Consider the following 26,358-nt stretch of genomic DNA (forward strand, 5'->3'; position numbering starts at 1 on the left):
ATTATACTTACACTTTCTCAGTGAACCATCCCAGCCTATCTATATGCGTATGGAAATACTATCAAATTCCAGGAAACAGAAGTTCATTTAATATGATGAATAATACTGTTTTTTTTATTGTTTAAATCCAAGTTAGTTAACCTATAGTATAATAATGGTTTAAGGACGGGGGCCTGGGTGGCTCAGTTGGTTGAGCATCCTACTTCGGCTCAGGTCATGATCTCACAGTTCGTGAGTTCGAGCCCCGCGTTGGGCTCTATGCTGACCGCTCAGAGCCTGGAGCCTGCTTTGGATTCTGTGTCTCCCTCTCTCTGCCCCTTCCCTACTTGTGCTCTGTCTGTCTCTATCTCTCAGAAATGAATAAACATTAAAAAAAATTTTTTTAAATAATGGTTTAAGGAGTAGAATTTAGTGATTCATCACTTCCATAAAACATTCAGTGCTCATCCCAACAAGTGCCCTCCTTAATGCCCATCACCCATTTTGCCCATTTCCTCACCCACCTCCCCTCCAGCAACCTTCAGTTTGTTATCTACATTTAAGAGTCTCTTATGGCTTCCTGGAGACTACTTTAGATTAAAAATATGTAGAGGACAAATATCATTTTCATTGACCTTGCTATATGCTTTACCTAGTACCAGCTTTTTTACTTTGCAAAGTGTATTTTTTTTTGTCATTGAAAGTTTTTACAATCTAATTAAGGAGACAGGACTAAAACAAGATAAATTAGAGAAATAATACAGCCAAAGATTTATTAAGCCAAGTGTTTTAGAAATCTTATCTTATTTAATCTTCATAAGGGGCAGATCTAGGATATGAACTCACTGTTATCTGACTATCAAAACTTTTTTAAGCCTAAAATAATTATTTCCCAAACATTTTCCATTCATATTTTTCATATCTGAGTGTCACCTGCACTATTATTTCTTTGACATTTTCCTTCAAATTGGTCTCAGGTTTTTTTTTTTTAAGTTTATTTATTTATTTATTTATTTTAGTAATCTCTACACCCAATATGGGGCTTGAACTCACAGCCCCAAGATCAAGAGTTGCATACTCTTCTGACTGAGCCAACTCAGCACACTGGCCCCACTTTTTATCTTAGCATTATTCTAAACTGTAATACCCATGAGTTTCAAGGGTAGGATAGATATCTATTTTTCCTGATTTACATTAAAATAAATATGCAGCTATTAAAATAGAAAAAAATGTTTATCTGTGTGCCATCTAAAATTATATCAACCCTTCAGTGATCATTGTACCACTCGTTGGGAAATAGTACACGTTTTTAGATGAGCAATGATATTAAACATAAGGAAGCTCTAACCAATGCTATAGATTGTCCAAAATGGGAGAAAGTCACTGCTGACTGTGGCTGATTTCATCTCATTCTGATAAACCCTCCATGAAATTAACAACAACAACAACAACAAAGGTAAATGCTACTACCACTGCCACCCCACTGCTAAGACTGCGCTTGTGATCTGAATTGAAGACACTGAGCCAGTAATTTATTTCCTACAATGTGGAAATCATGAGTTCCCCAGAGGTATGCCTTTGAAATCCCTTATATATTAAATTGTTGGCATCACGTTTGACATTGCTATGCCAAGAGCTGGCTGTAAATGTATTGAAAAGAACAGACTTCACTGGTGCTGAAGTCAAAGGAGCAACATGGTTGTCTGCTCTGATGCCAGACTTCCTGGATTTGAATTCCAGTTCTATCATATATGATTTGTAACCCTGAGCAGGTTACTTACATTCTCCGTATCCTGGTTTCCCCATCTGTAAAATGAGGATTATACAAGTGCCAATGTCACAGGGAAGACATGATTCGAATAAGATGCTGAAAACAAGGAAACAAAATCACTATCTCCAAAAGATATCTGTATGCTCAGGTTCTTTGCAGCATTATTTACAACAGCCAAGACATGAGGGCACCTGGGGGGCTCAGTTGGCTAAGCATCCAACTTCAGCTCAGGTCATCATCTCGTGGTTCATGAGTTCAAGCCCCGCATCAGGCTCTGCACTGACAATGTGGAGCCTGCTTGAGGTTCTCGCTCTCTCTCTCTCTCTCTCTCTCTCTCTCTCTCTGCTCCTACCCCACTTGTGTGTACTCTCTCAAAATAAAGAAATAAACCTTAAAAATATATTTTAAGAAAATAATAGCTAAGACATGGAAACAACTTAAGGGTCCACTGACAGATGAATGGCTAAAGAAAATGTGATATATATAGATATATATAGATATATATATAGATATATATAGATATATATATATATATACACACACACACACACACACACACACTCATTGTATTGTATTGAATATATCATTCAATATATTGTTGAATATTATTCAACAATAAAACAAAATAAAGAAATCTGCCATTTGTGACAAGATGGGTGGTTGTTGAGGGTATTATGCTAAGCAAAATAAGTCAAAGATAAATACAGTATGATCTCACTTATATGTAGAATCTCAGACACTGAACTCATAGATACAGAGAACAGATTGGTGGTTGCCAGAGGCCAGAGATGGGGGGTTGATGAAATGGGTGAAGGTGGTCAAAAGGTATAAACTTCCAGTTATAAGATAAATAAATCCTGAGGATGTAACTAACATACAGCATGGTGACTATAATTAATACTGCATTGTATATTTGAAACTTGTTGAGAGAGTATATCTTAAAAGTTCTCATCACAAGGAAAAAGAAATTGTAACTATGTGAGGTGATCGAACTTATTGTGGTCATCATTTCACAATATAGAGAGATTTCAAATAATTACTTTGTATGCCTTGGATTAATACAATGTTACATATCAATGATATCTCAAACTAGAAAGAAAAAAAAAAAGATGCTGAGAACAATGTCTACAGAGTACCTACCACCAGAGATTTATTTGTCATTATTGGCTTTAGGCCTTGCAGCCTGGAAGACAGTGAGCAAGTTACTTAGTCTCCCTGGGCTTGAATATCATCATTTAAAAAATGGGAGAAATACTACCTGTCAAACCTACAGCACTCACCTTATTGGATTTTTCAACTTCACACCTTGGATGGGCTTTCCTGCTTCTGAGATCCCCTTGTAACAAAGCCATGGTTCAGGCTGACCCACAAAGATAGGGCACCTGAAAGGGGAGAGAGGGACTCAGTCATTCTTCTACTCTCAGTACATGCTTCTACTACTGATTCAGTACGAATGGTGTCCTTCCATGTGCATGACACATGCTAGCTCAGCTCACTTGCTCTGCTCTCGGGAATTTGGTGGAGGTACACAGGACTCCTTCTTGCTCCCTGCCTACTTGCTACTCTGTCAGCCACCATCTGGAAAGCCCTTTCTAGATTGACCTGCAGCTACTCTGCCCCAAATATGCAGGAAAAACCAAGCTGTGCATGGCTTCCCTGCCCTTGGGGTCTATCCCTCCTGATGTCCCCCTTTCTTTGACCCTGGGCCCCAGATAGTAAGAAACAACTTCTCTGTTGTCCTCAGGACAAGAGCATGGAGGGGGATGAGACCCTCAACACAGAGCAATGTGCACTCCGGTTTGGGGACTGGAAAGCAATAATGCACCCAGTCGTCCAAATTAGAAAATTCGATTCAGTCATGCCCAATAGGTCCCCCTACCAAGTCCTGGCAATCCTAATTAACTGATATTTATTCAAAGTAGTAGATTTTTCATCATCCCTATTTCTATTACCTTAGTTTTAGTCTCATCCTGAGCCACCCAGAACATGGCAAACATTCCCACCCTGCTCCAGCCTCTTCCTCCATGCCAGAAAAAAACTTGCTAATTACTTAGCCATTTTCCAGTGGTTCCCCAGCTCCTATGGGATAATCAAAACCTTGCACTTATGAACCTTAATAGTTCAGCTGTGGCTTTCCTCCATTCCCATGCCATGCCATTTCCCCCATACACAAGCTTTGCTGCAACCAAATTGAATTTCTCCCCAGGCCCGAACATACCATCTTCTCAACAAGCTCAGCCTTTGAATAGCATCTTAAATGTCACTGCCTCTAGGAAGCCTCCCAGCTCTTCCAAGCAGGACTAGCTATTGGGCTTCACAGCACTTTGTACCTATTTCCATCAGCACACATACCATGTTATGGTGTAGTTGTGTGTCTATACAGGCAATCCAGATCTTAGTCCCATAGAGCTGGATAAGGTTCATTGAATTCCAGTTCTATGCCCTGAGGAAATCTGAAGCCTTTCCTATAGTTTTTGTGAATTCCCAAAGGTCTGTATTTTCCTTGTCCCCCAACTGCAATTCCTGCTTCTATGCATGCTGCCTCTGGTCTGCACAATGTTGACCCCAATGTGACCAAGGCCATCATGTAAGGCTATATAAATTTTGCCCTGCTCAAGGGCACAAAGCTAAGGGGGAAAGGAGGTCTGAAAAACCAGCCTGTGCCCTACTCACCTTCTATACCCACCCAGAAGGGGCACCTTTCTCCAATTTGCACAAATGTGTAATGAGGGCTGGCAGTGGTCCTGTGCCCTTCCCAAATTTCCAATACAAACCCTTCCCTATAGTGAACATTTGTGATACCAAAGACTACTTAAATGGTGGGTGGGGGGAGAGCAGGGTAAAATGCAGGCAGTGGCATTTCTATTCTTAAAATACTGTTTTAAGTTTCCTCTCCACCAGGGAAATTTTACTGCCATTTCCTATACATAATCCCCAACCTCACACCAACTCATTGGATCCTCTCATCCCTCCCATTTCTGTTCTACTACCCTTCTTTTCCCTTCCCTTCTCTCCTTCTCCCCCACCCCTTCTTCCTCTTCCTTTCCTTCCTCCCCTCTTCCTCCTCTCTCCCCTTCTTCTCCTTCTCCTTCTTCTATCTCTCATTTTCCCAGGAGCAACTTAACCACTTTATTTGTTCTTCATTTTTCGGCCAACACAGACTCTCTCTTTCACCTCAGAAGTTTATCAAGATGTTTTTGCAAACAAAGAATGTTCGTTCTCTAAAGGATGCCAGTTAACATCTACTGTTAATGCACATTTCAAATTATTACACATATGTCTGTTTCCCCCATGTCTATTAATTCTTGGAGGGTAGAAGTTGTGTTTCTGGGGTGCCCTTCTTAGATTTTTCAGTCAATATTTAGTAAAGGACTGAAGCCATTTGGAGCTAATTAAGACCAGGCTCAAGTTTTCACTCTGCCACTTATTCACTGAGGACTTTAGACAATTAGCCTAACTCTTAGAGCCTCAGTTCCTTCATCTACAAAAGCATCAGGACTAGCATGAGGGAAGTGAGGCACACAGGGCTCAAAATTTAAGGAGGTGCTCACTTGTAGGTTTGACAAAATTTAAGGAGCCTGAGAGTGAGTGCCTCCTTAAATTTTGTACTTTGGGAAACTTACTTGCTTTGCCCTAGTCCTGACCCAGATTATAAAATAGGGATAATAATGGTATCCATATTGTGAGCCACTAGCATTTTTTTACTGAGTTTTAATGAGTGGGGTAAGTGTAGTTCCTATTATCATTTCAAGCTGCTTTATATGACATTGTTCAGGAGAATTGTTAAATTTAATACAAGCTATTTGAAAAGTAATGTTTAGAGTTATAATGATTCAAACAGACTTCTAATAATTTTCAACTTGGTGGAAAACAATGTTTTATACACACATTTGTTGTCCTAGGAGTTGGAATATATATGAATACCTCTTCACGTCTTGTCCCGAGTTATTATTACAGAGTTGTCATGTGAGAAGCAGTTCATTGTTTATCTTGGAATATCTGTCCACAGGAATTTTGGTTAAGCCTCATATTTGACATCATTGTTGGATTTATATGTCCATAGCATCTTAATCCAATGCCTGTCTCTCCCAATTGGCGTCATAGATGCCTATATTTGTACCTCAAGTTTCATTGCTCTAAAAGACAAATGCCCATCAAGTTGGGTGTTTCAACACTCCCAGGTTGGACATGTGCCCCAGGTGCCCTTGGAAAAGTGTGCCTCTCCTGGCAAACTGCCATGAAAATTCTCATTGCATGTCTTCTCTTTGGTTTTCAAACAAGATCCCGTTCTGACATGTCTGACTCCTCTAATGTTCTCTTTTTTAAAAAATTCTTCCTAACTTGTTGTGATGAGCACTGGATATTATATGTAAGCGATAAGTCACTAAACTCTACTCCTGAAACCAACACTACCCTATATGGTAACTAACTTGAATTTAAATAAAATATTGGAAAAAAAATCTTCCTGACATTAAAACAATGCCTTCAGAGGGCATTAGGTCAGGTATAATGCATACTCAGGTATAATGTATATAATTTCTTATATAAACCTCTGGGGAAAAAATTACGATTATTTTGAAATATACTAAACTCACCCATAAAGTTAGAGCAAGCTTTTAAAACTGTAAATGTCTGGACTCAACTTAGTAAAATCTTCACAAGGAAGTGTCATAGTGCTCCCTCTGGGTAAAAATAAAAAAGCTGAGGCACCCCCACCTCCTCCCCCCACTCCCCTCCCCCAGTCAACACACACACCTAAGGCTTCCCATGGTGAAAATTCCATGTCATGTAGCTCATCTGAAGTAAGATCATCCTCAAATAGCCTTTAAACTGGGTGAAACTTCATCCAGCTGTTTTCCCACAATGTGATGCCAAAGAAATGCTCAGGGACTTAAACACGTTTATGTAGTGGTGGTTGATGATTGACAGGTGAGAATGTCAGGTGGGCTGAGGGACACTGAACAGCGGCAGGCAGTACTCGGCACATAGCAAGGCTTCCATCGATGCTATTATCTGTTGTGTGGGACATGCAGAGTGCAGAAGAGTACACACTCCGTCATTACGTCTACGAGAAACAAATGAGGAAATACACGTAAAGCAAAAAGACATCCAGAAACTACATGAAAATGTCAACAACAGTTGTGTTTGGACGACCAGGAATTCTTTCCCTTTCTTCTTTTCGATATATTCTCATTTTTCTTTAATGAATTGTATTGTTTATCATGTTACTAAATTTTGAAAGATATTTTTGAGCTGCTCTGTTTTGTCTGCTCTCAGCCTTTATAAATCAAATACTCTCAAGACCTCTGAGGTGTTTGTCCTCAGAGAAAGGATGTGAGGGTGACTTCAGGGGAACTGACAGGGAGCCGTCCTCTGGCAATAAAGCTAATTGCTTTTTTACTTTTTCTTTTTTCTTTTTCTTTTTTGTTTTCCCTTTTCTTTTTCTTCTTCCACCCTCCTTACCTCCCTAAGTGGAGCTGAATGAATCAATGATTTGCAGCTGGGAGAGCGGCCACAATTATTTCTCTAATTATTTTTTTCTACCAAAAATTCCCATTGCCAAAGCTGCCTTTGTGCAAAATGAAAACACATAAACATTTACAAGCTTGTTGTTATTGCTTTTTAAGCAAAACAAAAATGAATTTATCCTAAAAGCAGCCAGACAGTGTGAGTCGACCTATTTTTTTTTTAGTTTAAGTTCCTTTTTTTACACCAGCAGATTTAGTAGCCAGAAACTGCCGGAGTCTCTTCACAGAATCCGAGCAACATAAAGACTTTGACCTCCGTTAAACTCCTGACCAGCCCATCCAGTGAATAAAGTAAACAAAAAGCCCACAACTAAAGCTTGATTTTATGCCCCAGCTGTGGGACAGGATGTGAATTTTTTAAAACAAACAAACCAACAACAAAATGCAACCACTACCACAAACACCCCAGCATAAGGTGTGGCCCCACTCACCCAGAGCAGCACGAGTCCTTCCCCGAATGCTCCTGCACTAAACCCTGCATGAAACATGACTCAGAGCTCTGGGACTGTAAGAGCCCAGCCAGAGTTCACCTGGCATTAATTAAAAGCTTTGACTCAGGTGGTATATATGGAGGGACTTAGCATAAGTCAGTGCAGCAGTTGACAACCTTGAATGCACTGTCCTGATTCTTTGTGGTGAAAGGAGGGAGGGGGTTAAAATGATTGAGCACCCCTACAGCTCAGGCCCCCTCACCTACCTTAGCTCGGTTCATCTCTACAGCGACCCTATGAGGTGAGGATTAGTGTTCCCATTTTGCAGGAACAAAATGAGGAAACTGGGGCCTAAAGAAGTAAAGTAACTTGGGGAGTGTCACCCAGTAAGTTCTTGGCAGAGCTAGGAATAAAACCCAGCTTCCCTTCCAGTTGCCCAGTAAGGATGGACTGGGAACTCCATAGTTTGAAGGATGCATCCCAGGAATCTCAAACCTGTTCTTTACCCAAATATTCAAGTACCTCTGCCCGACCCTGTGTCTAAACGGGCTTCTGAGTGGTTTAAAAGAAAGGTGGGGTTCTTTTTTAAATGACATTTTTGCTCATGGTGTGCTTATGACACCATAGCAACCATAACTTCCCATGGAGTCCGTGACCAGGTCTTAGGAGATGAAGAGGGTGATCCTGTCTTGTCTCTGAATCTTGTCACCAGATAGCACAGGAGCCAGGCTCTTCCAGCCTGATCCTAAAGTGGCTACAGCTCCCTCAGCAGGCTTTAGTTTAGCCTGGAAGGTTATGGGGTTAGAAGATAATGGGAAAATATTTTAGGACCAACTCCTCATAAAAGAACAGGAAGGCCTGGGAGAGGATTTCCCCAAATCTTATCTATTCCTGGTTGGACAACAGTCAATCTTCAGGACGGTGACACATCACAGTAAAAGGGCTGATTGCTGTAATCTTGATAAAGTTCTCAACCCAATGTTAAAATCAGGAGAAGATGCTTTTTGAAAAAATGTATGTCATAAGGAGGTCTTTTCAGAATTAACAGTATATTTTAAGGCACTCAAATAATTTGTTTATTCTAAAGCCTCATGTCTTAATCAACTATTACAAAATCTTCCCTCTTTAGAATCTGGGCAGGATTTTGAATTGGGCACTGATTAGTTTGGGGCAAGAGGGGATTGGTAGGCATTCACTTGGGGTAGGGAGAGATTTAGTTCTTTTTGAAAAGAAGGAGCAGAAGTGAAATAGATAAAAAAGGTAACCCTCCTCACCAGGCCTTGGTTCCCACCGCTGAACTGCTGAGTCTATAAGCAGGCTCCTGCTTCATAAGAAAATGACCCCTTAATTTTGGCTCAAATTTCCTTTTAGTCATAATTACCTGTTATTATAATAATCTTATTACCACAATACAAAGCTCTAGAGGATAGGGAAAATATAAAAATCACCACTAATCCTATCACCAGCTCATAACAACATTTCAGGGTTTTTTTGGTTTTTTTCCCCCCTGCAAGTCTTTTTCCCTCTGTACGAGCTTCATTCATCCATTCAACAAATATTTACTGGAGAACTGCTATGTGTCAGATACTGAGTTCTCCATTGTTATAGCCATTGTGCTAAACACAACCTTTTCCCTCATTCTCACTGAATAGTACAAACAGCTTATACTTCTAGCATTAGAAAAAAAAAGGCAACATAAAACCCCTCAAAATTAAACACTATCCTTGAAGCTCAAGGTGATGTCCCAGGAGCACCTTAGGAGATCCTCAGTGTGGAAAATGACTGGAGATCTAAACTCTGGTTATTTCCTATTCATTTATGCAAGGAGAGGGGACCTCAGCTAGTCAGAGAGCCTGGTCTATCACTCATCTCCAGGCCCGTCAGCCCCAATTACATGAGACCTTGACTGAAGGACAAATGTCCTCCCAGAAAGGAGCAAGCCTTCCCCTCCACACCTCCTGCACCTTCTCACCTCCACTGACCTGGAGCCTGGGAAATCTGGAGGCCTTGGGCACTTTGTCCCAAAGAGCACAAAACTAGATAATCTAGACAATCTGTTGTGCTCCTTGGGCCCTTGGAACAAACAAGATAGTAGTCCCCCGTTTGCCCATCTTGCCCTCCATGACAGTCAGGCTGAAGCCATACTCCCTCCAGGTCCTTGGCCCCCTGTGCCACCAACATTGGAACATAAATGCAGAAACCACCAATCTTTCCGGGATCCAACAGCCAGTACAGGGTACCTGTGTCTCCAGCCCACCTGGCAGGAACCCAGCACCGTCCTCCCACCCCTCTTGTCGCCCTCTCCCCTCCCCAACTTCACGGCCCTAAACTGCCTCTTCCCATGTTCATCACATCCCCACACAAAGCTCGGGAGGGAAATTGAGCTGAGAGCACATAGGGAGACAATGGGTCCAGCAGACTTCTTGGAGGCCTCCTCCTAATGCAGAGGGGCTTTCTCAATGTGAAAGGCCCTGAGGAAATAGGGCCTTCATCTCCTTCCCCAAGGGTCACTCACCCCAACTTCCATCATGGTCTTTGTTCTTAGAACAAAAGCAGCATACATGAGGCCAGAAAAAAAAAAAAAATTCATGTGACTATAGATACAGTCAAAATCTCTTGATGATGATTTGTTCCCATTTTAAACATGAGGAAATTTAGGCTGAGAGAGGTTCTGTGACCTGCCCAAGGTCACACAGCTAGTAAGTAGAGAAGATGGGATTTGGACCCAGGCAATCTCACTGCAGAGCATGAGTCCTAAAAACTGTCCTATATCACCTCCATGCCAGTTACATGGTACCTACTATGTGCCAGGCATTATGCTGGGGCCTTTATACAGGTTTCTTTAGTAACAAAACAACCCTATGAGGAGATTGTATCTAATCACAGTAAGTAATTTTCTGGACTCAAATGGACTCTGCCTACAATCTTTTAAATTCAATTAAGGCTATCACCTCTGATTTTGTGCCCTTTCTCCTCTGCTTTGATGTGCCACATTACAAAGAATGTGAATTTCAGTGTGGAATAGGCCTGCATTCAAATCCCAGCTCCCCCATATATCAGCTCTATAACCTCGAGGCTCAGTTTCTTCACACATAAAACAGAGGTACATAGAACTTCCCAGTGGGTTGGGGGAAGAGGTAGTTAAGTGAGAGAGTACAGGTAAAGCATGATACCTAACATCGGTGTCCAGTAAATGACAATGCTTATTAGTAATAAACAACAAGTATCGAAACGATGCACGTTCGGCGCTTCCTGGTTTTGCTGCAGAAGTTCCACAAGTCGGCACATGGTGTATTAGAAAAGAGTTCAGTGATATTTATCCAACATCCTTATTTACATGAGAAACATGATATGACAGCTTTGCTCCTCGTCAGCTTGCAAGCGTGAGCACCTTGAGTCATACTACCTGTTCATAAAACAAGGATAATAATGTACTTATTCAACTCACCTGAACCATATGCTTCCCCACACTTCTCCATTCTCACTCTTCCTAATTTCCACAAAACAAAATGTTATTTTCTCTGTGGATAAACTCTCAGACACAGAATCCGAAGCAGGTTCCAGGCTCTGAGCTGTCAGCAGAGAGCCCCATGTGGGGCTCGAACCCATGGACTGTGAGATCATGACCTGAGCCAAAGTCGGATGCTCAACTGACTGAGCCACCCAGGCACCCCAGGATATTTGCCATCTAAAAAAAAAGTGTCAACTTTGGGGTTTGGGCATGGTGGGAACAGTTTCAATCTTGGATGGTGGCAATGAAGAATGCACAATTTTTTTCATTCTATCCAGCCCTACTTTTAACTGAGTTTGGCCTTATAAGTAGCTCCTAACTGTAGTAAAAGGAAAGAATGCTGAGCCTGACGTCAGGAAACCTGCTTTTTATTTTTCTTATTCATTTTTTTAATATTTATTTATTTTTGAGAGAGAGAGAGCACAAGTGGAGCAGGGACAGAGAGAGAGAGAGAATCCAAAGCAGGCTTTGTGCTGTCAACACAGAGCCTGACCTGGGACTCAAACTCACAAACCATGAGATCATGACCTGAGATGAAATCAAGAGTCACACATTCAGCCAAATGAGCCACCCAGGCACCTAGGAAACCTGCTTTTTAGCTTTACCCTTGTCAAACACTAGCTCTCGAATTCTAAGTGAGTCAACAGATTCCTGGGAGCCTCCATTTTCCTATCTGTAAAAAGGGAGAAAACGCCTAGCTGCTAGTGTTGTGAGGCTTAAAAAAGATAATGGACACAAAAGCACTCTGAAAATCCTGGATAGCCAAAAGACATGAGATGTTATTGTGGACTGTACTGATTAAACTCTAAATTATCATTGATAACCATAATACTAACAGTAAGTTCCAGTTGCATTTAATTTCTGGTAAAAAGCACTTTCCAGAATGACATCCAGCTTTGGTCTGTGGTCATATAGTTTACTGGTAAATACTTGTGTATGGGTAGCAAGTGACATCCTAGATGTGTCTATGCCAACAGTAATGCAAGACAGCAATCGTTCCAATGTCTGATTCCTCCTCTCTGAAAGATGTTGTCCCATTGTAAGTAATGGCACACATTTGGTATATTTGGAGAGTGGCAAGTGGCCATTGTGGCTAGAGGAGAGTGAGCCAGGGAGATGGCGGGAGGGAATGAGTTCAAAGAAGCAGTAATAGACAAGGGTTTGTGGCATCATGGAAGGGGAAAGCCACCCAGAGGGCTGTGAGCAGAGCATGATGTGATCCAGCTTGGGTCTAACTGGGTTAGTCCTCGTGGAAACAGGGAGGCCATGAGAAGAACATAATCTCTACAAGAGGCATGGTGGCTTGGAGTAGGGAGCTAGTGGTGGAGATGGTGAGAAGTGACAGGAGTCTGAATAGAAGAAATGATGTGTAGGAGAGAATGATGTCAAGGATGAACCCAGATTTTGGCCTGAGCAACTGGAAAGAAGACAGTGGAGCAGGTCATGGGGAGACCAAGAGTTCTGCTTTTAAAAATATTTGCAAGTGGGGCACCTGGGTGGCTCAGTTGGTTAAGCAGCCAACTTCAGTCAGGTCATGATCTCGCGGTCCGTGAGTTCGAGCCCCGTGTCGGGCTCTGTGCTGACAGCTCAGAGCCTGGAGCCTGTTTCAGATTCTGTGTCTCCATCTCTCTCTGACCTTCCCCCATTCATGCCCTGTCTCTCTCTGTCTCAAAAATGAATAAACATTAAAAAAATATATATTTGCAAGCATTATACTTTTGAGTTTTACTAAAAAAATTTCCCATATATGATTTAAAAAAAAATAGGGGCGCCTGGGTGGCTCAGTCGGTTAAGCTGCCGACTTCGGCTCAGGTCATGATCTCGCAGTCCGTGAGTTCGAGCCCCGCATTGGGCTCTGTGCTGACAAGCTCGGAGCCTGGAGCCTGTTTCAGATTCTGTGTCTCCCTCTCTCTCTGACCCTCCCCTCTTCATGCTCTGTCTCTCTCTGTCTCAAAAATAAAACATTAAAAAAATAAAAATAAAAATAAATTAAAAAAATATATATATATAAAGGGACCACATACACATAACCTGCATTATACTTTTCAAAACAATTTCTCATCTACAACCTCATTTGGTCCTTGTGAAAAGCAGTCTTGTGAAATTGCTGCTACTATCCCTACTGTATCAAGTGAGAATTCAAGCAGAGACGTGGAATCACTGTGGTTGACAGAAAATAAGGGATTTGTTTGAGAATTAAGACCTTCTGCAAGTGTATGAACTGCCGGAGAAGTGTGTGGGGTGTTGTGCCTACTGTTGACACAGGTCAGTGGACTGCAAGTTGGGAAGGAAAGCTAGATGTGAAGTGATACGAGCAAGAACAAACCAGAACCCACATGAAAAATCTGGACCTCAGATAGATTGACTGGAACCCTTGTCTGTCTTCTGCCACCTCCAATCTCAGTGTCATGGATGAGCTGTAGGAGAAGCTGTGCCCTTTGCACCCAACTACACATACTCTGGCCAGGACTTGACAAAGCTAGGATCGAGGATCTAGGAGGATCTAGGAGGAGCTAGAGGCCCTGTGGGCCCACCTCTGTCAACTAGCTGAGCTAGTAAATCAGCAGCAAAGTGCATGTGCTGCCACAGTGCCTGCCACAGCTTGAAAAGGGTTCCTGCCCTCTTGTAGTGTTCGTGGGAATGCAAACTGGTGCAGCCACTCTGGAAAAAAGTGTGGAGGTTCCTCAAAAAATTAAAAATAGACCTACCCTATGACCCAGCAATAGCACTGCTAGGAATTTACCCAAGGGATACAGGAGTACTGATGCATAGGGGCACTTGTACCCCAATGTTTATAGCAGCACTCTCAACAATAGCCAAATTATGGAAAGAGCCTAAATGTCCATCAACTGATGAATGGATAAAGAAATTGTGGTTTATATACACAATGGAGTACTACGTGGCAATGAGAAAGAATGAAATATGGCCCTTTGTAGCAACGTGGATGGAACTGGAGAGTGTGATGCTAAGTGAAATAAGCCATACAGAGAAAGACAGATACCATATGGTTTCACTCTTATGTGGATCCTGAGAAACTTAACAGAAACCCATGGGGGAAGGGAAGGAGAAAAAAAAAAAAAAAAGAGGTTAGAGTGGGAGAGAGCCAAAGCATAAGAGACTCTTAAAAACTGAGAACAGGGGCGCCTGGGTGGCGCAGTCGGTTAAGCGTCCGACTTCAGCCAGGTCACGATCTCGCGGTCTGTGAGTTCGAGCCCCGCGTCAGGCTCTGGGCTGATGGCTCGGAGCCTGGAGCCTGTTTCCGATTCTGTGTGTCTCCCTCTCTCTCTGCCCCTTCCCCGTTCATGCTCTGTCTCTCTCTGTCCCAAAAATAAATAAAAAACGTTGAAAAAAAAAAATTTAAAAAAAAAAAAAAAAAACTGAGAACAAACTGAGGGTTGATGGGGGATGGGAGGGAGGGGTGGGTGGGTGATGGGTATTGAGGAGGGCACCTTTTGGGATGAGCACTGGGTGTTGTATGGAAACCAGTTTGACAATAAACTTCATATATTGAAAAAAAAAAAAAAAACAGAAAAGGGTTCCTGCTTCACTCCCACCTTCCAAATCTAGCAAAATGTGCCTTGGAGCCAACTTGAAATGGAATCCACCAGCTTATGAGTTGCTAGAAAGACTCATAGCTTTGAATACCCAAGTGGACAATTTGTTAAATAAAAGGAAGGGAATTCTGGGAACCAGGATCCCAGCTTAGCTAAGTTGACATGGTATAAAACCACCACACTTACTTTACAAGTGAAGAAAATTACCACCCAGAGAAGTCAACCAACTTGCCCATTGCCTTGCAGAACACTGGTAGCATTTTATCAGGTCCCAGGTTTGCTGACCCCTTGCCAACTGACTTTAGTTCATATTCTTTGAATGCTTGCTATGTGGCAGACACTGAATCATCACATCCTATGCTCGCCCCAAGTCTATAGAATAGGTATTATTATGCCCGTTTATAGATGAACATGCTGAGGCTCAAACAGAAGTCAATGAACCAATGTAACATGGCTATGGAAAGGGAAAGCTGAGACTCAAACACAGGCTGGTCAGACCTCAAGCCTCACACTCTTAGCCTCCCTCTGGGCGTGTGGTCTTTCCTGCCACTAACTCCATGCCCGCCCTCTTTCCCAGGGTGGAGTATCCGAACATGGCTCACACTAAGAGAAATCCTGACACCCCAGCTTCTCCTCTGTAGCCTGTGGTGCTGGTCTGTGGCCAGTCCCCTGCCACTCCAGGGACAGTGTAAACCCACGGTGGGAAGTGCTCTGGTTTGTGCAATTAGGAGGTGCACCGAAGGAAACATGTACTCCAAACACGATGGGGCAAAAGCACCAGAACACAGCTCGGACCTGGAAGAAGCCCGTCTGCTCTTGGCCACAGTAACCAGAAGCCTAAAAATCAAGCAAATGTTCCCTCGATGCTGAGAAATTTCCCATGATTCCAGAGAGGCCAGGAAATAGAGCTGGGTGGGGGTAGAGGAAGGCCTAATGAATGCTTTAGTAATGAAACTTAAGATCTGTGGCTTTGGAGTTAGCAAATAACTTTATATTCGTTTAATTCTCTTGATGATGACCCTAATAATATTAATAACATCCATTATTACTCATTGCAGTTGACTGTTTATTTTGTGCCAGGCTCTCTTCTAAGCATTTCACATTAATTAACCCAGTTATCCCACACAGTAAGCATTTAGAGTAGGGAGTATTATTGTCACCATTTTACAAATGGGGACGCTGAGGCACAGAAAGTTTAAATAACTAGCCCACAATTATAGGAGCCCAGGGAGTCTGCCTCCAGAGCTTAACCTCTCAACCTTTACCCTAATCTGTCCCTCAACAACCCTGTGACAGAGGGAGACAGAAAGGGAGAGTGGCAGGACTATGGTTCCCATTTTGCAGATGAGGAAACTGAAGCTTGGGATGGTTGAATAAGACATCTAAAGCCTTCCTGGCAAGCCAGGTTTGAAGCCAGAGCTGTTGGACTACAAAGCCCATGCTCTTTCCACTCTGCCACTCAGCCTGTTAAGTGAGTGGCACATTCAGGACTTGAAACCAAGTCTAACACAAGCCCAACCACAGTTGCTTATGATTTGCTAGAAAGACTCATAGCTTTGAATACCCAAGTGGACAATTTGTTAAATAAAGTCAGCCTAGAGGCCCAAAGCTATCTGCCTGGTGAGTGAAAGGGTGCTCTCACACTTTCAGCCAGGAAAGTACCAACACTGACTTCCCCACCTTGGAAATGTTGCCTCACACCCTGGAAACAAAACAAAAATATTCTGATTCTTGGAAGTCAGACAACCCCAACTCTGGTCTATGGCCCTAACTGGGGTCACCTCAGTGTTCAGCCCCTTGGAGAAAATGGTGTAGCCAATTATCCATAATTCAACAAAATTCATTCATCCAGCATGGCCTTACTAGGCATCCTCTCCATACAGACACACTACGGGGGGTGGGGAGGACATACACAAAGGAGCTCACACACAGCTCCTGCCTTCAGTGACTTTATTGGGTACCTGGAGAATTCCAGTTCCTTCCCACGACCTTCCCCACCTATACCACTTAACCAAATAATGTCAAGAAACACTATCACAGGAACCAATGGAAGTTAGTAGGAAACAGCTGATAAAAATTTCTTTCATCATTGACTCAGTTAATAAATAAATATACGTTGAGTTTCTCTTATTTGTCAGGCACTCTGCTAGGCACTTTGGAGGCGAATCACATTTAATCTTCAAAACACCCCTGTATAGGAGGTATTACTACTATCTTTATTTTACAGATAAGGAAACTGAGACACATGGAAGGAGAATGACTTGCTCAAGATTATCCTGGGGGTTAGTGTTAGTAATTATAGAACCCAAATCTGACTTCCAACTCAGAGTTCTTTTATTTCATTGATCTATTTTTTTAATGTAAGCTCTATGCCCAACATGGGGCTTGAACTCATGTCCCTGAGATCAAGAGTAATATGCTCTACCAAGCAAGCCAGCCAGGTGCCAGGTTCTTTTAATCCCATCATACTAGAAAGGGAATTATAAGATCCTGGAGATCCAAGAAACGGGGAGTGAGAGGGGCAAATTGATGAGAAGCTAACTAAAGTTTTCTTTTTTTACCTACCAGTGAAAAGCAGAAGTGACTAAGACAGCTAGTTACCCAACGACGTGACCTGTTCCCCATCCATAGTGGACAGATGTTGCAGGAAGTGACTGCCAAGCCAGGTCTCCCTTTCCCCTTGCATCATGCTATGGCCATGTGACTTGTTCTCACCAATAGAATGTGGACAAAAGCAATGTATATCACTTTTATGTCTGAGTATTTAAGAAGTAGGTGTGCTTTCTACTCCCACTTCTCCCATTGGCTGGTGGACGGCAGAGGGTCCTGTGGACACTGGGATCCCGCAACCCTCTTGGGAGAAGAGCACCTTGGTAAACAGATATGTCTGAGCTTGATGTGAATGAGAAATGAATTTCTATTCTGTTGGTCCATTATACATTTGGGAGGAGCTGTTACTTATTACAGCATCTAGCATGACTTTAACTAAAGGTGGTGACCATATTTAGGCCAACATGCTAGGCTCTGGGTTATTCATTCCACATTACAGGTAGTAAAGAAATCAATCTATCTGTACCTGTATCAAATCACAGTTACATATAGGCTAATCAGCCTTTCTAAGGACAGGAAAGGCCCTTGATCAGAGGTGCAACCTTCACTAGACAGTGAGGACTCCAAGGACAAGAGCTGTCTCACTGTTCTCTGCATCCCATGTCTCAGACAGTGCCTGGCTCCTGGTGAACATCCAATGTGTGCTTAATGAACAGATAATTTCCCAGGACCTCTTTGCCACCAGAAGATAGTAAATGGATGCAAGACTGAAACTTAGTGGCAGATACCTTGAAACCAGAAACAAAGGGAGTATTTCTAAAATGTCCAGGAGAGAATCTTAACTAAGTCTTGAGCCTCCTCTCCACCAGACAGACCCGACAAACACAACAGCAGATAGCAATACAGAAATATTTAGGACTTACAACAACATTACACTTATAGTAAAACAAAAGAAGAAATCCCTCAATAAAATACCCTTGTGAAGGCCCCAACAGGGAAGGTTTCCTATATCATGAGCTGAAGGATTTCAATCCTGTCCTAATCCATGACCGGCCCTCGTATTCCCAAAGGATTTTTCTGCTTAGAAAGTTTTATGGGGAGGGCCTTGAAATACCCTGGGGGAGAGCTTATGGTAAATGTTTTAACAGGGTACAGTAGCCAAAATATGATACTTGATGTGGAAGAAAACCCAGATGGTGGCTGAGATGTCAGGAAATACAATTTTCTGTTTTATCTGGGGAAATTTTTTTCCCTGAATTCCAGAACCTATGGTGATCTGGCCTCATAGAGAGTCAACTTGAAGCCTCAACACGAAAGGATCTCTTTGTATTTGTTAGGGAGGGGGTCCTGGACCACTACATCTGGGACCACTCAGCAGCTGGACTAGGTCCCTCTAACTAAGCTGCAGCAGAATTCAAATGATTTGACTAAGAAAGAGATTCATTCATTTGAAGGCCTGTGGGCTGATAAACATGAATGAGTTGACGAGAGCCCATGCTAGATGACATGTGCCCTGCAGATATTGCTTCTTTACCATGAATACTTTGAAGATATTTATCTTCACAATAACCCTGAAAAGAGGTATCATGCTACCACCTTACAAATTCATCAACTGAGGCATGCCGGCCATCCAGCCAGGAAATGGCAGGGTCTGGCTTCAAGTCCAAGTCTTAGAGGATGCCAAAACTGCAGACGCCCCTTGGGTAGTACCCTCCTGACTCCTGATCCAACATGTTTCCCACCACAGCACCGCTGCCTGGGGCAAAGGGAAAGACATTCCTGCCTTAAATTACACACAGTGCCTCCACGTTAGGATTTGGTTTTGCTAAAGGGACAGGGCTAAAATATCTATAATTTAAAGGCTCAGGAGATACCATAAATACATGAGCTCTCAGGAAACTCCTTGGCCCCTCACTTTGGTGTCTAGTTAATTCAATTGCCATCACCACCAAAAGCAACAGCATACATTTCTCCTCTTTTGCTTCTATCCTTATGAGCACAGCGTTAGCTGTTGTTCTATAACTTCTTTTACGATGAGGTTCCTGAAATATAACACTCTCAGCAGTTTAAAGCACAAAACTGACTTTAACACATTATGGTACATTTGGGGATTCAAACCTCTTGGAAGCAGGTCAAATGCAAGTACCGAGTTTGCTGCAGAATTCGGCTAGCTGAGTCGGACACATAAAGCTGCCTTTGCATTCCAACCTGTTATACCTCTAAGCCCAGCTCGATGATTTCCCCAAGCCCCAAAGCTGGGGAATGCCAAGCTCATTCTGGCTGGAAACCAAGTACAGTCTCCAGAGCTTAGACCAAAATTGTTTTTTCCAGGACCCCTTGACATGCCTATGTCACCTGCCTCCTTTTCTGAGCCCCTCTGAATTCCCCTCTCTCTAGGCCAGCCATTCTTGCTCTCTACCCCAACCTCCTCTCATAAAGTTTTCTTTTCCTTTTTTATCCTTGTCCTGTGGAATAATCATTTAAAAATTTTTTATATCCCTTGGTATTTAAAACTGCCTACTTATCACAAAAATAGGACAAAAAGCATCATCCACATCCTGCCACTTGCCCTTCCCTAGTTCATTTGCAGACATAATACCTACAGAGTTAGCATATTTATATCATAGGTACAATTTGGGCAGCTACTATATTCCTTTATGGCTGGGTGGCAAATGGATTTCATCTCTTGTCCTGACTCTGTTCAGCCTACCTGGGCAGCTGACTTAAAAGATCCTAGACTCAGCAGGTAAGTGTGCTGGGACAATTCGTGTTTTTGCCATTGACTCATGTTATGGAGAAAGGACAGTGTGGGAGCACACAGACATACTTGCTTTTCTATATTGTCAATGTTTGTGGTAGTTGTCTGATAATATCATCTGTACCAATTCTTCCCATCCCTGGGGGCATGGAAGTTGAGTCTATTTCCCATTGAATCTGGGCTGGCTTTTTGACCAGTTTTGACCACTAAAAGGCAGTGAAAGTGACACCGTGACTTCTAGCCCTTTGAGGTTTTTTTTTTTGTTTTTTTTTTTAGTTTATTTATTTATTTTAAGGTGGAGACAGAGAGAGAAGGAGAGAGAGAATCCCAAGCAGGCTTCTTGCTGTCAGCACAGAGCCTGACATGGGACTTGACCTCACAAACCATGAGATCATTACCTGATCCAAAATTAAGAGTCAGACACTTAACTGACTGAGCCACACAAGTGTCCTAGTCCTTTGAGGTCTTAAAGCCTCTTGGGATCTAGCCACCATGTAAAGAAATTTCAGTTGGACTAGACGGGAGATCCCATGGAGAGAAAGAGAAGCCCAGTCAGCCCCAGATGTTCCAGCCACCTCAGTGTAGCACCAGGCACGGGAATGAAACTACCTTGGTTACATAGCCCACGCCAGGTTCCTAGCTAAATGCATCCACATGAGTGACCCCGTCAGTATGACATGCACCAGAAGAATTTTCCAGTAGAACCCAGCCAATCCACGGAATCATGAGAAATAATACAATGTTGTGGGTTTGACCACAATTTGGGGTATTCTGTTACATAGCAGTAGATAACGCATATGACACGATTATTTTACTGGCTGATTTTCCTAATTTCCACTTTAGACCATCAAGTCACCTCTTGCATAACATATTCCCTGACCCTTCTCCACCCAGATGGAAATTGCAATTCTCTCTTTTGTGTCCCTTCTGACTCTTCAGCTGTCTCCTCTCCTGGACTGTGGATTGCTGGAGGCCACCGTCTGGATTTCATTCATATGTGTACCACCAGCTGGCATAGTGAGTGGTAAGAGCTCAATAAGTGTTTGATGAATGAACCCAATTAATAAGTTTACCATTGCACTGGGTCTTCCCTCTGCTTGCACTACTGCCTCCCCTCCCCCATGCACTGGCAAGTCTCCTTCACTTCACCAAATCTCTTATCAGCAAGCACTTCCTCTACCGCCATATTCAAAATAGCAACTTCCTCTATCCCTCTATAGCCTTTTATCGCTTTTATTTTCCTTGATAACCTGTTAACTCTCTGAGAGCTTATATACCTATTTCTGGCATGTCTCTCCCCATTAGACTGTAAGCTCATGATGTCAGAGACTTGTTTTATTCACTGCCATGCCCCAGTACCAAGAACAACACTTGACATCTAGTAGGTGTTCAATAAATATCGTTGGATGAATAAATAACTTAATATATGTATCATAACAAGAACTACAAATTTTGGTAGTTTTCTCACTTTGAATTTGGGCTGTCCTGTATTTCAGCTTTGAGCCTTTGTGGTAGGCATGGTTAGCACACACCAATATCCAGTTCTCTCTTCCTGCCTGGGCCTATAGAAGACTAGTCATCCCAACAATTTTGCAGTTAGGTGTGGCCATGTGACTAGATCTGGCCGCAGGAAGTGAGGGGAAGTGACAGCTAGCACTTCCAGGCTGAAGCACAGCTGAGAGAATGTGTTTTCTCCACAAGCTCTCACCCTGCCTTATGTTGAGATGATGGGGACACCAAATCAAAGGAGTGTGGGATTGCGGAGACACTGTATGGAGAACAGCTGCCCTGGAGAGTCGCCCATAACCACAGGGGACTTTTCATGAGTCAGAAATAAACTTGTGTTAAGTCACTGAGATTTTAGAGTGGGCTGTTAGTACAACAGCCTAGCCCAACCTGATCCAAAAGAGCCTATTTGGTTCAAATTCCTTTAAATCTGAGAAATAGATGAGGCACATGTGTGGGAAGGAGGGAAAGAATGAGGTGTTTCCATCACCCAACTACTAATCTACAATTTCAAAGCACAGAAGTGCAGACACTCAGAGAAGTGTCTGCTCTGAGCCAGGCATGATGCCAGATCCTAAGCGAGGCACTGAGGAAACAGGGATGGATCTGACCCTATCCTTCTCCTCACAGAGCTCACAGACTAGTAAGAGAGACAGGCATGTTACTAAAATATGATGGAATATTGCATGGGTATAGTTCTACTATGTACAAAATGCTCAGGGCACACAGAGGGTGGGACAATTCTGCCTGTTTCCGTATTAAGGTCACTCTGGGCTTAGCTGAACAGGCACTGTTCCTAGAATACTCACAGGAGCCAGACCAGGTCAGACTATGTCTGGCAGTTAAAGTGGGCAAACAAGAAAAGGGGGCAAAGTTTTCCTTCCTTCCTTATCATCCCTGCTGTTGTCTCCTGTATTCTGGCTCTCCTTTCCCAATGTGGAAGGCCTCCCCTGGCTCTGCATGTCTTCCCTGAGGCCTGTCCCCTAAAATCAAAGCTCTAAGCTGCTGTACTAGTCAGGATTCTCCAGAGAAACAGGGTGATTGATTGATTGGTTGTAAGGAATTGGCTCATGTAGTTATGGAGGCTGAGAAGTCCCAAAATCTATAATCACAAAGTCGGAAACCCAGGAGAACCAGTGTTGTAGTTCTAGTCCAAGTTCACAGGCTTGAGAATCAAGACAGGCAACAGTGTAACTTCCGGCCTGAAAGCCTGCAGTCTCAAGACCCAAGAAGAGCCAATGTTTCAGTTCAAGTCCCAGGGCAGCAGTTGCCTCTTACTCAGCTTTTTTTGTTCTATTCAGACCTTCAATCGATTGCATGAGGCCCACCCACATTAGAGAGGGCAATCTGCTTTACTCAGTCTATTGATTCAAATGTTAATCTTATCCAAAAAGAGCCTCACAGGCAAATCCAAAAAATATTTGACCAAATGTCTGGGCACCCCATGGCCAGTCAAGCTGACACATAAAATTAGCCATCGCAGCTGGTGACACTTGTCCTGCCTGCTTTCCCATTGATTCACGGTCAGTTCACCTTAGGAAGCAAAAAGGAGAGGAAGAGAATCCAATAAAACATTGCACAATGACAATGAAAATAAATCTCATTCATTTAGTGGCTATGGATAGCCAGGCATGTTAGACACATGCTCTCTAATCTTTGTAACAACACTGCAACATGGGAAGAATGAGCCTTATTCTCTAGAAGGAACTTCAAGGTCAGAGAGGTTGAGTACCTGGCCCAAAGTCGCACTACCAATAAGTCATTGTATCTGCTAGTGGCTCTTAGAAGTCTGTACAGCACAGGCTTCTATCTCCTGCCCTGTGATCCCTGCCCAAGATCCTGACTTTCACATCTGTCCTGCCTGCTCTGGAGCCCTATGGTTATAGTTTCCTTCCTGTGCAATAGTGAAGTAAAAAATCCCAGCTACCTGCCACTTAATAAAAGGATGTCGTCATGTCAGCATGAAGACAGCAGGGCAGTAGATCAGCCTATTGCAAGAGTTTCAGGAACTCATATTCCCTGACTTCTCCCAGCAACCTCACCTTGCTACTTCTGCAAAGTCATTAAGGGAACAGCTTCTGGTCCGGAAGGTGTCTTCCAAGGGCACCCATGGGAAGATAATTCAGAAGCTGGTGCTCTGATGACAAGGGTCTTCTGTATCTGTTGCCCTTGAGCCTGGAGACCTCTATCATTTCTCTGCCTAGGTTAGTTTTATAGACTCTTGAGGAACCATGAGGCTGCCACTTTAAAACAGCTCCTTACCCTTTATTCACTGGTCACTTCAAGTATGTGATCCAATTGCTTCTCCAATCGGAAACAATTAAGGAGGAGGTAGTGAAGTCAGCCAGCTGGAGTGCAGGTGGCCTCAGGAAAAGTCAGAAGGACTGTTGTCACTGTACCTTTGGGTGCACAACAAGAGGACAATGAGTCAAAACATATGCATAAGCCAATGTCTTCACCCGTTCTGGCTGCTGTAACAGAAAACTACATAGTGGATGGTTTATAACAACAAAAGCTTATTTCTCAGAGTTCTGGAGACTGGAAAGTCCAAGATCGAGGTTCTGGTGGATTCGGTGTCTGTTGGGCCCATTTCCTGGTTCACAAACAGCTGTCTTCTTGCTATAACCTGACTTGGCTAGAGGGGAAGAGAGGGCTCTCTGGGACCTCTCTTTTAAGGATACTATTCCCAATTCACGAGGGCTCTGCCAAAGGCCCCACTTTCAAATATCACCACGTTGGGAATTAGGTTTTAACATATAGTTTTAGGGGGCACAAATATTCAGTCAATAGCAGGCAAGGAGCACAAGATCTTTAGGAACAAAATATTTTTAATGTTCATCTTCTGCTGAGAAACTGTTAGCCCAAGAACCAGGACATTTCCTTGGTTACAAAATTAAACTCTGTGAGGGTAAAGGGCAAGATAAACATGCCATTCTAAGAGTTTCTGAGGACAAACCCAGCGACTGTGTGTGTGTGTGTGTGTGTGTGTGTGTGTGTGTGTGTTTAAAATAGTTCTTACCTACAATTGCAGTTGGGCCAAGACCAGAACGCTTACTCTAAAATCCACACGAACACCATGCATCCTCCATTTCATCCAACGTCACCTGTACAACAGACACGTTTAGTATAAGAAAACACTTATTCTTCCCATCTGAAATACAAGCTCTTGGGATTTCACAGGGACCTTTTGAGGAAAATCTATAACCAGTGATTTTTCAGTCTTTGTTTTGGACTCCAAACAAATAAAAAAAATAAATATTGGTGTTTCTACCAGCAACAATAACTCATTATGGCATAGACATAGAGTTTTACTGCAGGATGGGAGGGTGGGGTGAAGAGAGGGCATGTGTGAACTAAACAAGCCCCTCAAATGATTTGGATGCACAATGGAGAGATAATTAGCGTGGACTTCTACATGACACAGATCCTTATAGGGGACTGCCTAGTCCAGCTTCGTAGACCAGACAGATCTCACTTTATTTCTCTTTTGTCTAATTTAAATTTAAACAAATATTTATTAATAAGACAATTAAAAATAAACTTGAATCTCTTTGGATCACTCTCTGTTTTCTTTTTATCTTTTCTAGAAAATTAAACCAGCCAGGAGCTGCATTTGCAGGAGGACATGGACTTTGGAATCAGAGAGATCCAGGCTTGAATTCTAGTTCCTCTCGAGGCAGGGCACTAAATCCCTTGAACCTCAGTTTCCTCATCCTTGGACCCAGATAATCCTATCACCTTTTAGCATTTGAAGTGTCTTTTATGCAACAGACACTCACTAAATGTTTTCTGGTCTGCTGCCTCTCACTGTAGGTTACCTCCCAAGTACATTTCGAAGAATTGGCCTGTTGTATATATTTGTCATTTTTAATAGCTCTAAGTATTCCATTGTGATAATGTCAAAATTTTCCCTGCCATTTCTCCAGTGGCATTTGGATTGTTTCTATTTTCCTTTGTTATGAATTGTACTGCTATGAACATCTTTAGACAGATTACTTTTTTCTCCTTATTTCCGTGAAATAAATTCCCAGCAGTAGAATTACTGGATCGAAGAGTAGGAACAGCTTTGTAGCCCTTGTTATTTATTGCCAGATGAATTTTCATTTTCTAAGAAACTGTCATCTGAGCGAGCCCAGCATATGTGGTAGATATTACGAACAGTTTCCATCTGTCACTGCTGTTCCTGTCACAAGACGTACTGGAGAAACCATTCCCAGACTCTCAAATCCCATGAAGGGCACTAAGTGGTAGGAAATGTGGAGTAAATAGAGAAGAAATATAAAGACCTGGAATGTGTACAGATGCAGGGCTGGGAGAGTGAAGGTTGATCAAGTTCTCTGCATTTAGGGATTAGGATATGACAAGACCAAGTACTTTTGTCTGGACATAAAGGATGCTGGGGGACAATTCTTCAAATAAGTTCATGTTTACTCTTTTTATTCTATATACATTTATGAGCACTTACCTAACTTAACTCACCACCGGCATTTATGTGGTGTCAGAACCTGCCCACCCCACCCCCACCCCCGCAGCCCCCACTCACTTTAAAGTTTGAGAAAGGTGAGAGGTGAAATTCTGGCCCTGCTTACCAAGGGCTTCTTTCTACTAAGATACTGGAAGAGAAGAGACTTGCTTAAGAAGCTAAGGAAGCCACATTAAGGGTATGAGTAGAGCCTAAAATCAGAGGCAAAGAATAAAACTGAGGTACAGAACACAAACAAGAGCTTCCCTGGAATAAGCAAATAAAAGAGAAGCAAGAGTGACGGGGAC

General features: G+C 42.7%; 1 long non-coding RNA gene across 1 annotated transcript; it reads right to left on the reverse strand.

Moving 5' to 3' along the window:
• Positions 1-3,030: 3,030 nt before the first annotated feature.
• Positions 3,031-26,068, reverse strand: LOC131504619 (uncharacterized). The gene is made up of 4 exons (XR_009258079.1): positions 24,608-26,068; positions 23,851-23,987; positions 6,506-6,815; positions 3,031-3,132 (listed from the first exon to the last, which is right to left on the reverse strand). It is a non-coding gene; the product is annotated as an uncharacterized LOC131504619 (long non-coding RNA).
• Between the last annotated feature and the right edge of the window lie 290 nt (positions 26,069-26,358).

This window comes from Neofelis nebulosa, chromosome 2 (assembly GCF_028018385.1).
Source record: "Neofelis nebulosa isolate mNeoNeb1 chromosome 2, mNeoNeb1.pri, whole genome shotgun sequence".
Lineage (NCBI taxonomy): Eukaryota > Metazoa > Chordata > Mammalia > Carnivora > Felidae > Neofelis > Neofelis nebulosa.